This window comes from Hyla sarda, chromosome 1, assembly GCF_029499605.1.
Source record: "Hyla sarda isolate aHylSar1 chromosome 1, aHylSar1.hap1, whole genome shotgun sequence".
NCBI lineage: Eukaryota > Metazoa > Chordata > Amphibia > Anura > Hylidae > Hyla > Hyla sarda.
In genome coordinates, this window is record NC_079189.1 from 580940107 (window position 1) to 580952505 (window position 12399).

Below are 12399 nucleotides of genomic sequence, written 5' to 3' on the forward strand. Positions count from 1 at the left end.
ACCTCCCTTATGGTGGTGGGAGGTGATTGGTGTGTGGTGGGAGGGGGTGTGTCCCTTCCTTGTTGTGGTGGGAGGTGATTGGTGTGTGGTCGGAGGGGGCATGTCCCTTCCTTGTGGTGGTGGGAGGTGATTGGTGTGTGGTAGGAGGGGGAATGTACCTACCTTGTAGTGGTGGGAGGTGATTGATGTGTGGTAGGAGGGGGTGTGTACCTCCCTTGTGGTGGTGGGAGGTGATTGGTGTGTGGTGGGAGGGGGTGCGTCCCTTCCTTGTTGTGGTGGGAGGTGATTGGTGTGTGGTCGGAGGGAGCATGTTCCTTCCTTGTGGTGGTGGGAGGTGATTGGTGTGTGGTAGGAGGGGGCATGTCCCTCCCTAGTGGTGTTGGGAGGTGATTGGTGTGTGGTAGGAGGGGGTATGTCTTTCCCTTGTGGTGTTGGGAGGTGATTGGTGTGTGTGGTGGGAGGGGGCATGTACCTACCTTGTAGTGGTGGGAGGTGATTGATGTGTGGTAGGAGGGGGTGTGTACCTCCCTTATGGTGGTGGGAGGTGATTGGTGTGTGGTGGGAGGGGGTGTGTCCCTTCCTTGTTGTGGTGGGAGGTGATTGGTGTGTGGTCGGAGGGAGCATGTTCCTTCCTTGTGGTGGTGGGAGGTGATTGGTGTTTCTGCTCGTGCAGCCTTGTCCATGAGTCATCTCTTGTCTATGACTCATGGACAAGCCTGCTGCTGCTGGACTGGTGAGTATCCCAGTAAGTATGGGGACCCCTAGTGGTGGGATTTTCAGGGGCTGTTTTCTTTATTAAATGTTCAAAATATTTTAAACAACCATATTACAAAAGGTCTTTAATTTTCATAAGCATGGTAACTTTGAGTCAGACTGGTGATCACATGACCAAGGTATAGTTAGAAAACAAATGGCTGCAGCTGTGCTGGAATAAAACAGATGACACTGTAGGACTAGTGATGATGAGTGTGAATGATATGGGCAAAAAGAAAACAAAAATCAGATAGCGTCTTTAATGTGGAATGGATGCAATGAGCTAAGTATAACTCGGCCGTACGCCTCCTCCGTCTTGAAAACCACAAACCTGAACTCAATCTGCAAACCAGGAAATGCAGATCAGTCCTTTCCTGACACTTTGCCCTGCAGATGTATCATGCACAATTGGCACAAGCCTACAGACCGCTATGACGGTGACCTATTCTAGATGTACTGCAGTGATACTATGTGTTATGGTGGATTTTGCTGTACTGTACTGGTCCATCTGTCCTCCGCAGTCATTACACTGAGTCCCAGCTTCATAGAGAAGACCATTCAAAGTCTCTTTCTCTCCAAGACGAAGCATCCGCTCTTAGTCTTCCATCAAAAGAACAGCTTTCCCTTTCTCTCTGCCGGAACCATCAAAACAGGGATAAACGCTTTAAAGTTTTCTTAGCAAGTAGCTGCAGGTCACTATCAAAGCAGGCCGGTTGTACGGAGCAGATGGTAAAAACAGATCCCTGGGACTCTTCTACTAACACGCCAGCTCCTGAACACTTGTCATTTAATCCGGCTGTGAATTTTAATTAGGTTATCGGACCGCGATGAGCGAAAGTGTGGAACGCTGCAAGCGGCCTCCAAAATGGACAAGGCCGATCAGGACTCGCTCACTTTACAAAACCAGCGGCAGAAAAGCCTCGCTGTATATTTTGCTTGCCAGTATGCTGCCCTTTTGTTTTACCTTTTCATAAAAATAGAATTGAAAATATAGAGTTGGCCATCAGATGGCAGCATTGTACAATTTTCGGTGCAAAACTTTCAATTGTAAATGTCATCTTGGCTGCATTCACCAACAGACAAGAATAGTTAACTCTGCATAAGTTATTTTCTGTATTTTTCCAATGACAAATGTTACCTGCCTTCACTATATAAACTGATGGGCAAAAATATGACTTCCATAATGCTGCCCGCTTTAATATCTACTATAATACTGCTTCTGTACAAGAATATAACTACTATAATACAACCTCCTATATACTGTCACGATTCGGCTGGCTGGAGGTGGATCCTCTGTGCCAGAGAGGGATAGGCGTGGACCGTGTTGGTGGACCGGTTCTAAGTTGCTACTGGTATTCACCAGAGCCCGCCGCAAAGCGGGATGGTCTTGCAGCGGCGGTAGCAACCAGGTCGTATCCACCAGCAACGGCTCAACCTCTCTGACTGCTGAAGAAAAGCGCGGTACAAGGGAGTAGACAAGAGCAAGGTCGGACGTAGCAGAAGGTCAGGGCAGGCAGCAAGGATCGAAGTCAGGGGCAACGGCAGGAGGTCTGGAACACAGGCTAGGAACACACAAGGGAACGCTTTCACTGGCACAATGGCAACAAGATGTGACGAGGGAGTGCAGGGGAAGTGAGGTATAAGTAGGGAGTGCACAGGTGATAACACTGATTAGGCCTGCTGCGCCAATCAGTGGCGCAGTGGCCCTTTAAATTGCAGAGACCCGGCGCGCGCGCGCCCTAAGGAGCGGGGCCGCGCGCGCCGGGACAACACAGACGGGGAACGGGTCAGTTACGGGAGCCGTGATGCGCATCGCGAGCGGGCGCCTCCCGCGTCGCGAATCGCATCCCGGCTGGGAGTGATATTGCAGCGCACCCGGTCAGCAGGTCTGACCGGGGCGCTGCGAATGAGAGGATGCTGCGAGCGCTCCGGGGAGGAGCGGGGACCCGGAGCGCTCGGCGTAACAGTACCCCCCCCCTTGGGTCTCCCCCTCTTCTTGGAGCCTGAGAACCTGAGGATAAGACTTTTGTCTAGGATGTTGTCCTCAGGTTCCCAAGATCTCTCCTCTGGGCCACAGTTCTCCCAATCCACACCAAAAATTTTTTTTACCTCTGATTATCTTGGAGGCTAGAATTTCCTTCACAGAGAAGACGTCAGATGAACCGGAAACAGGAGTGGGAGAAACAACTTTGGGAGAGAAGCGGTTAAGGATGAGTGGTTTAAGGAGAGAGACATGGAAGGCATTGGGAATACGGAGAGAAGTAGGAAGAAGGAGTTTGTAAGAGACAGGGTTAATCTGGCACAAGATTTTGAAAGGACCAAGATAGCGTGGTCCCAGTTTGTAACTGGGGACACGAAAGCGAACATACTTAGCGGAGAGCCATACCTTGTTTACAGGAGCAAAAATGGGGGGAGTTCTTCTTTTTTTATCAGCAAATTTTTTCATCCGGGATGAAGCCTGTAAAAGAGAATTTTGAGTTTCTTTCCATATGGTGGAAAGATCTCGAGTCACTTCATCCACAGCGGGCAAACCAGAGGGCAAGGGAGTAGGGAGGGGAGGAAGAGGGTGACGGCCGTACACCACGAAAAATGGGGATTTAGCAGAAGATTCAGAGACTCTAAAGTTGTATGAGAATTCGGCCCAAGGTAGAAGATCTGCCCAGTCATCCTGGCGGGAGGAAACAAAATGCCGTAAATAGTCACCCAGGACCTGATTAATTCTTTCTACTTGTCCATTGGATTGGGGATGATAAGTAGAAGAGAAGTTTAATTTGATCTTGAGCTGTTTACAAAGGGCCCTCCAGAATTTAGACACGAATTGGACGCCTCTATCCGAGACGATATGCGTGGGCAAGCCGTGAAGGCGAAAAATGTGTATAAAAAATTGCTTTGCCAACTGAGGCGCTGAAGGAAGGCCAGGAAGAGGAATAAAATGTGCCATCTTGGAAAATCGATCAACGACCACCCAAACAACTGTGTTGCCACGGGATGAGGGCAAGTCCGTAATAAAGTCCATACCAATCTGTGACCAAGGCTGTTCAGGAACAGGCAGAGGATGAAGGAGACCAGCAGGCTTCTGGCGAGGAGTCTTATCCCGGGCACAGACAGTACAGGCCCGCACGAAATCAACAACATCAGTCTCCAGAGTCGGCCACCAATAAAATCGAGAGATGAGTTGAAAGGATATTTTGATGCCCGCATGGCCAGCGAGGTGGGAGGAGTGTCCCCACTTGAGAATCCCGAGACGCTGGCGTGGAGAGACGAAGGTCTTCCCTGGAGGAGTTTGCCTGATGGAAGCTGGAGAAGTGGAGATCAGACAGTCCGGAGGAATGATGTGTTGCAGAGAGGCCTCTACTTCAGAGGCATCAGAAGAACGAGAGAGGGCATCGGCCCTAATGTTCTTGTCAGCAGGGTGAAAATGGATTTCAAAGTTAAAACGGGCAAAGAACAACGACCACCTAGCCTGGCGAGGGTTCAGTCGTTGGGCAGACTGGAGATAGGAGAGATTCTTGTGATCAGTGTATATAATAACTGGAAATTTGGATCCCTCCAGCAGGTGCCTCCATTCCTCAAGCGCCAATTTAATGGCCAGTAGTTCTCGATCACCAATGGAGTAGTTTTTCTCCGCCGGAGAGAAGGTCCTAGAAAAAAAACCACAAGTAACAGCATGCCCGGAAGAATTTTTTTGTAGAAGAACTGCTCCAGCTCCCACTGAGGAGGCATCTACCTCCATTAGGAAGGGTTTAGATGGGTCAGGTCTGGAGAGCACGGGAGCAGAAGAAAAGGCAGACTTGAGATGTTTAAATGCGTCTTCCGCTTGAGGAGACCAGGACTTAGGATTGGCATTTTTCTTGGTTAGAGCCACGATAGGGGCCACAATAGTGGAGAAGTGTGGAATGAATTGTCTGTAATAATTGGCGAACCCCAAAAAACGTTGAATAGCACGGAGTCCGGAGGGGCGTGGCCAATCTAACACGGCAGATAGTTTATCTGGGTCCATTTGTAGTCCCTGGCCAGAGACCAAGTATCCTAGAAAAGGAAGAGACTGACATTCAAAGAGACATTTTTCCATTTTGGCATAAAGTTGATTGTCCCGAAGTCTCTGAAGAACCATGCGGACATGCTGGCGGTGTTCTTCTAAGTTGGCAGAAAAATCAGAATATCGTCCAGGTAAACCGCAACACAGGTATATAGGAGATCCCGAAAAATTTCATTAACAAAGTCTTGGAAGACGGCAGGGGCGTTGCACAGGCCAAAGGGCATGACCAGATACTCAAAGTGTCCAACTCTGGTGTTAAATGCAGTCTTCCTTTCGTCCCCCTCCCTGATGCGGATGAGATTATAAGCACCTCTTAAGTCCAGCTTGGTAAAGATGTGGGAGCCTTGTAGGCGATCAAAGAGTTCCGAGATAAGAGGTAAGGGGTAGTAGTTTTTTACCGTGATTTTATTAAGTCTGCGGTAATCAATGCAAGGGCGTAGGGAGCCATCTTTTTTGGAGACAAAAAAAAATCCAGCTCTGGCAGGAGAGGAGGACTTGCGGATAAACCCCTTTTTTAAATTCTCCTGGATGTACTCCGACATGGCTTGGGTTTCTGGAGCAGACAGAGGATAGATTCTGCCCCGGGGTGGAGTAGTACCCAGGAGGAGGTCAATAGGACAGCCATAAGGCCGGTGAGGAGGCAAAGTCTCTGCTTGTTTTTTGCAAAAAACATCAGCATAGTCCAGATAGGCCTTAGGGAGACCAGATACCGGGGGAACCACAGGGTCACGACTGTGAGTAGTGGGAACCGGTTTAAGACAGTCCTTGAGGCAAGAAGTACCCCAGTTATTGATTTCCCCTGTGGTCCAATCAAGGGTTGGGGAATGGCGTTGAAGCCACGGTAATCCAAGAAGAATTTCTGAAGTGCAGTTAGAGAGTACCAAAAATTAAATTTTTTCGTGATGGGGTCCGATGCACATTAGGAGAGGTTCCGTGCGGTAACGCACGGTACAGTCCAATCTTTCATTGTTAACAGAATTGATGTAGAGGGGTCTGGCGAGACTGGTCACCGGGATGTTGAACCTGTTGATGAGAGAGGCCAAAATAAAATTTCCTGCAGATCCGGAATCCAAGAAGGCCATAGCAGAGAAGGAGAAGGTAGAAGAAGATATCCGCACAGGCACAGTAAGGCGTGGAGAAGCAGAGTTCACATCAAGAGCTGTCTCACCTTTGTGCGGAGTCAGCGTACATCTTTCCTGGCGGGGAGGACAGATAGGACAATCCTTCAAGAAATGTTCGGTACCGGCACAGTACAGGCAAAGATTCTCCATGCGGTGTTGTGTCCTCTCTTGAGGTGTCAAGCGAGACCGGTCAACTTGCATAGCCTCCACGGCGGGAGGCACAGGAACGGATTGCAGAGGACCAGAGGAGAGAGGAGCCGGGGAGAGAAACCGCCTCGTGTGAACAAAGTCCATATCCTGGCGGAGCTCCTGACGCCTTTCGGAAAAACGCATGTCAATGCGGGTGGCAAGATGAATAAGTTCATGCAGGTTAGCAGGAATTTCTCGTGCGGCCAGCACATCTTTAATGTTACTGGATAGGCCTTTTTTAAAGGTCGCGCAGAGGGCCTCGTTATTCCAGGATAATTCGGAGGCAAGAGTACGGAATTGTATGGCGTACTCGCCAACAGAAGAATTACCCTGGACCAGGTTCAGCAGGGCAGTCTCGGCCGAAGAGGCTCGGGCAGGTTCCTCAAAGACACTTTGAATCTCTGTGAAGAAGGAGTGTACAGAGGCAGTGACAGGGTCATTGCGGTCCCAGAGCGGTGTGGCCCATGACAGGGCTTTCCCAGACAGAAGGCTGACTACGAAAGCCACCTTAGACCGTTCAGTAGGAAACTGGTCCGACATCATCTCCAAGTGTAGGGAACATTGCGAAAGAAAACCACGGCAAAACTTAGAGTCCCCATCAAATTTATCCGGCAAGGATAATCGAAGGCTGGAAGCGGCCACTCGCTGCGGAGGAGGTGCAGGAGCTGGCGGAGGAGAAGATTGCTGGAGCTGTGGTAATAGCTGCTGTAGCATCACGGTCAGTTGAGACAGCTGGTGGCCTTGTTGCGCTATCTGTTGCGACTGCTGGGCGACAACCGTGGTGAGGTCGGCGACAACTGGCAGCGGGACCTCAGCGGGATCCATGGCCGGATCTACTGTCACGATTCGGCTGGCTGGAGGTGGATCCTCTGTGCCAGAGAGGGATAGGCGTGGACCGTGTTGGTGGACCGGTTCTAAGTTGCTACTGGTATTCACCAGAGCCTGCCGCAAAGCGGGATGGTCTTGCAGCGGCGGTAGCAACCAGGTCGTATCCACCAGCAACGGCTCAACCTCTCTGACTGCTGAAGATAAGCGCGGTACAAGGGAGTAGACAAGAGCAAGGTCGGACGTAGCAGAAGGTCAGGGCAGGCAGCAAGGATCGTAGTCAGGGGCAACGGCAGGAGGTCTGGAACACAGGCTAGGAACACACAAGGGAACGCTTTCACTGGCACAATGGCAACAAGATCCGGCGAGGGAGTGCAGGCGAAGTGAGGTATAAGTAGGGAGTGCACAGGTGATAACACTGATTAGGCCTGCTGCGCCAATCAGTGGCGCAGTGGCCCTTTAAATTGCAGAGACCCGGCGCGCGCGCGCCCTAAGGAGCGGGGCCGTGCGCGCCGGGACAACACAGACGGGGAACGGGTCAGGCACGGGAGCCGGGATGCGCATCGCGGGCGCCTCCCGCGTCGCGAATCGCATCCCGGCTGGGAGTGATATTGCAGCGCACCCGGTCAGCAGGTCTGACCGGGGCGCTGCGAATGAGAGGATGCTGCGAGCGCTCCGGGGAGGAGCGGGGACCCGGAGCGCTCGGCGTAAGATATACAAGAATATAACTACTATAATACTGCCTCCTATATACAAGAATATATCTACTATAATACTGCATCCTATATACAAGAATATAACTACTATAATACTGCTCCTATATACAAAAATATAAATACTATAATACTTCCCCTTTGTACAAGAATATAACTACTATAATACTGCCCCCTATATACAAGAATATAACTACTATAATACTGTTCCTATATACAAGAATATAACTACTATAATACTGCTCCTATATACAAAAATATATCTACTATAATACTGCATCCTACATACAAGAATATAACTACTATAATACTGCCTCCTATATACAAGAATATATCTACTATAATACTGCATCCTACATACAAGAATATAACTACTATAATACTGCCCCCTATATACAAGAATATAACTACTATAATACTGTTCCTACATACAAGAATATAACTACTATAATACTGCTCCTATATACAAGAATATAACTACTACAATACTGTTCCTATATACAAGAATATAACTACTATAATACTGCCTCCTTTGTACAAGAATATAACTACTATAATACTGCTCCTATGTACAAGAATATAACTACTATAAGGGTACGTTCACACTACAAAGTGTGAACGGATTCTCCGCTCGCAGAATTCTGTGAGCGAAGATTCAGCCTGGCAGCCGATGGCGGCGGTAGGACCGCGCGGCACTGCGCCGTCACCATTGACGGCTATGGAGTTCTCGCGGACTTCCGCGCAAAGAATGAACATGTTCTTTCTTTGTGCGGAACAATTTCAGCGGCGGAATTGTCCACCGCTGAAATTCCGCAGTGTGAACGGGTCTCGCGGAGACCCATTCACACTAATGTTGAATTCACATGTAGTGTGAACATACCATAATACTGCTCCCTATGTACAATAATATAACTACTATAATACTGCCTCCTATGTAAAAGAATATAACTACTTTAATACTATCTCCTATATACAAGAATATAACTACTATAATACTGCTCCTATATACAAGAATATAACTACTATAATACTGCTCCTATGTACAAGAATATAACTACTATAATACTGCCTCCTATATACAAGAATATAACTACTATAATACTGCTCCTATATACAAGAATATAATTACTATAATACTGCCTCCTATGTACAAGAAAATAACTACTATAATACTGTTCCTATATACAAGAATATAACTACTATAATACTGCTCCTATGTACAAGAAAATAACTACTATAATACTGTTCCTATACACAAGAATATAACTACTATAATACTGCTCCTATATACAAGAATATAACTACTATAATACTACCCCCTATATACAAGAATATAACTACTATAATACTGCTCCTATATACAAGAATATAACTACTATAATACTGCTCCTATATACAAGAATATAACTACTTTAATACTGCTCCTATGTACAAGAATATAACTACTATAATACTGTCTCCTATATACAAGAATATAACTACTATAATACTGCTCCTATATACAAGAATATTACTACTATAATACTGCTCCTATATACAAGAATATAACTACTATAATACTTCTCCTATGTACAAGAATATAACTACTATAATACTGCTCCTATATACAAGAATATAACTACTATAATACTGCTTCCTATATACAAGAATATAACTACTATAATACTGCTCCTATATACAAGAATATAACTACTGTAATGCTGCCTCCTATCTACAAGAATATAACTACTATAATACTGTCTCCTATATACAAGAAAATAACTGCTATAATACTGCTCCTATACACAAGAATATAACTACTATAATACTGCTTCCTATATACAAGAATATAACTACTATAATACTGCTCCTATATACAAGAATATAACTACTATAATGCTGCCTCCTAATGTACAAGAATATGAGTAGTATTTCTACTAAATCTTACAGATTTTTGGTGATATCATGTATTCTGTCCCTTTAAAGAAGTATTACGCTGAAAATGTACCCCATGTGATCTCCTGTACAGGGCCCCGGCTCTACCCGGGAGCGGTGCGTCACAACCCTCTCATGAACCAACGGCTGACACGCCCCTTTCATGTATCTGTGGGAGAGCCGAAGATAGCCAAAATGGCTCTCCCATAGAGAAATATGGAGGGGGGGGGTGTCGACCGCCCTTTTGTGCAGGGGTCATAACGCTCCGTTTCCAGAGAGTCGGGCCCCCGTACAGGAGATGATGGGGGGGTCCCAGCGGTCGAACCCCCCCCCCCCCCCCCCCCCCCGTGATCTAAAACTTATCGCCATCCTGCGGTTCGGAGATACGTTTTTCAGCGTGATACTTCTCCTTTAACAAGCAGTGCTCTGACTTTGATGGTCAGACTGGTCAGATCTGATGGATATTGACTCCTGTATTGTCACATTTATCTCTGTGTACTGATTTACTCTGTTATTGGTTTTTAAACAAAACGCTAATCTATAATTTCACAGTTTCAACAACAAAGAGTTAATGTTTTGCGCTCTTTCCGTTGCTTACCGCACAGCACCCTCTCCTTGTTTACAGCTTAGGATATGACTCTGAAACATCTGGTCAATATCACAACAACCATCTTCAATCTGCATTTATTTCACGGGCAGCCATAATGTTTACAACCTTCATCTGCAGTCATATAAAATGTATCTACTTTTCAGCGTACACTTAGGGAGCTTCAATCTGAAGTCAGTGACTGTTACGCCGAGCGCTCCGGGTCCCCGCTCCTCCCCGGAGCGCTCGCTTCACTCCCTCCGCTGCAGCGCTCCGGTCACGTCCTCTGACCCGGGGCGCTGCGATCCTGCTGCCAGCCGGGATGCGATTCGCGATGCGGGTAGCGCCCGCTCGCGATGCGCACCCCGGCTCCCCTACCTGACTCGCTCCCCGTCTGTTCTGTCCCGGCGCGCGCGGCCCCGCTCCCTAGGGCGCGCGCGCGCCGGGTCTCTGCGATTTAAAGGGCCACTGCGCCGCTGATTGGCGCAGTGGTTCCAATTAGGGTTTTCACCTGTGCACTTCCCTATATTACCTCACTTCCCTTGCACTCCCTTGCCGGATCTTGTTGCCTTAGTGCCAGTGAAAGCGTTCCTTGTGTGTTCCTTGCCAGTGTTTCCAGACCTTCTGCCGTTGCCCCTGACTACGATCCTTGCTGCCTGCCCCGACCTTCTGCTACGTCCGACCTTGCTTCTGCCTACTCCCTTGTACCGCGCCTATCTTCAGCAGCCAGAGAGGTGAGCCGTTGCTAGTGGATACGACCTGGTCACTACCGCCGCAGCAAGACCATCCCGCTTTGCGGCGGGCTCTGGTGAAAACCAGTAGTGGCTTAGAACCGGTCCACTAGCACGGTCCACGCCAATCCCTCTCTGGCACAGAGGGTCCACTACCTGCCTGCCGGCATCGTGACAGTAGATCCGGCCATGGATCCCGCTGAAGTTCCTCTGCCAGTTGTCGCTGACCTCACCACGGTGGTCGCCCAGCAGTCACAACAGATAGCGCAACAAGGCCAACAGCTGTCTCAACTGACCGTTATGCTACAACAGTTGCTACCACAGCTTCAGCAGTCATCTCCTCCGCCAGCTCCTGCACCTCCTCCGCAGCGAGTGGCCGCTCCTGGGATACGCTTATCCTTGCCAGATAAATTTGATGGGGACTCTAAGTTTTGCCGTGGCTTTCTCTCCCAATGTTCCCTGCATCTGGAGATGATGTCGGACCTGTTTCCCACTGAAAGGTCTAAGGTGGCTTTCGTAGTCAGTCTTCTGTCCGGAAAAGCCCTGTCATGGGCCACACCGCTCTGGGACCGCAATGACCCCGTCACTGCCTCTGTACACTCCTTCTTCTCGGAAATCCGAAGTGTCTTTGAGGAACCTGCCCGAGCCTCTTCTGCTGAGACTGCCCTGTTGAACCTGGTCCAGGGTAATTCTTCCGTTGGCGAGTACGCCGTACAATTCCGTACACTTGCTTCAGAATTGTCCTGGAATAATGAGGCCCTCTGCGCGACCTTCAAAAAAGGCCTATCCAGCAACATTAAAGATGTTCTGGCCGCACGAGAAATTCCTGCTAATCTACATGAACTTATTCACCTAGCCACTCGCATTGACATGCGTTTTTCTGAAAGGCGTCAGGAACTCCGCCAAGATATGGACTCTGTTCGCACGAGGCGTTTCGTCTCCTCGGCTCCTCTCTCCTCTGGTCCCCTGCAATCTGTTCCTGTGCCCCCCGCCGTGGAGGCTATGCAGGTCGACCGGTCTCGCCTGACACCTCAAGAGAGGACACGACGCCGTATGGAGAACCTCTGCCTGTACTGTGCTAGTACCGAACACTTCCTGAGGGATTGTCCTATCCGTCCTCCCCGCCTGGAAAGACGTACGCTGACTCCGCACAAAGGTGAGACAGTCCTTGATGTCTACTCTGCTTCTCCACGTCTTACTGTGCCTGTGCGGTTGTCTGCCTCTGCCTTCTCCTTCTCTACAGTGGCTTTCTTGGACTCTGGATCTGCAGGAAATTTTATTTTGGCCTCTCTCGTCAACAGGTTCAACATCCCTGTGACCGGTCTCGCCAGACCCCTCTACATCAATTGTGTAAATAATGAAAGATTGGACTGTACCATACGTTTCCGCACGGAGCCCCTTCTTATGAGCATCGGATCTCATCATGAGAGGATTGAACTTTTGGTCCTCCCCAATTGCACCTCGGAGATTCTCCTTGGACTTCCCTGGCTTCAACTTCATTCCCCAACCCTGGATTGGTCCACTGGGG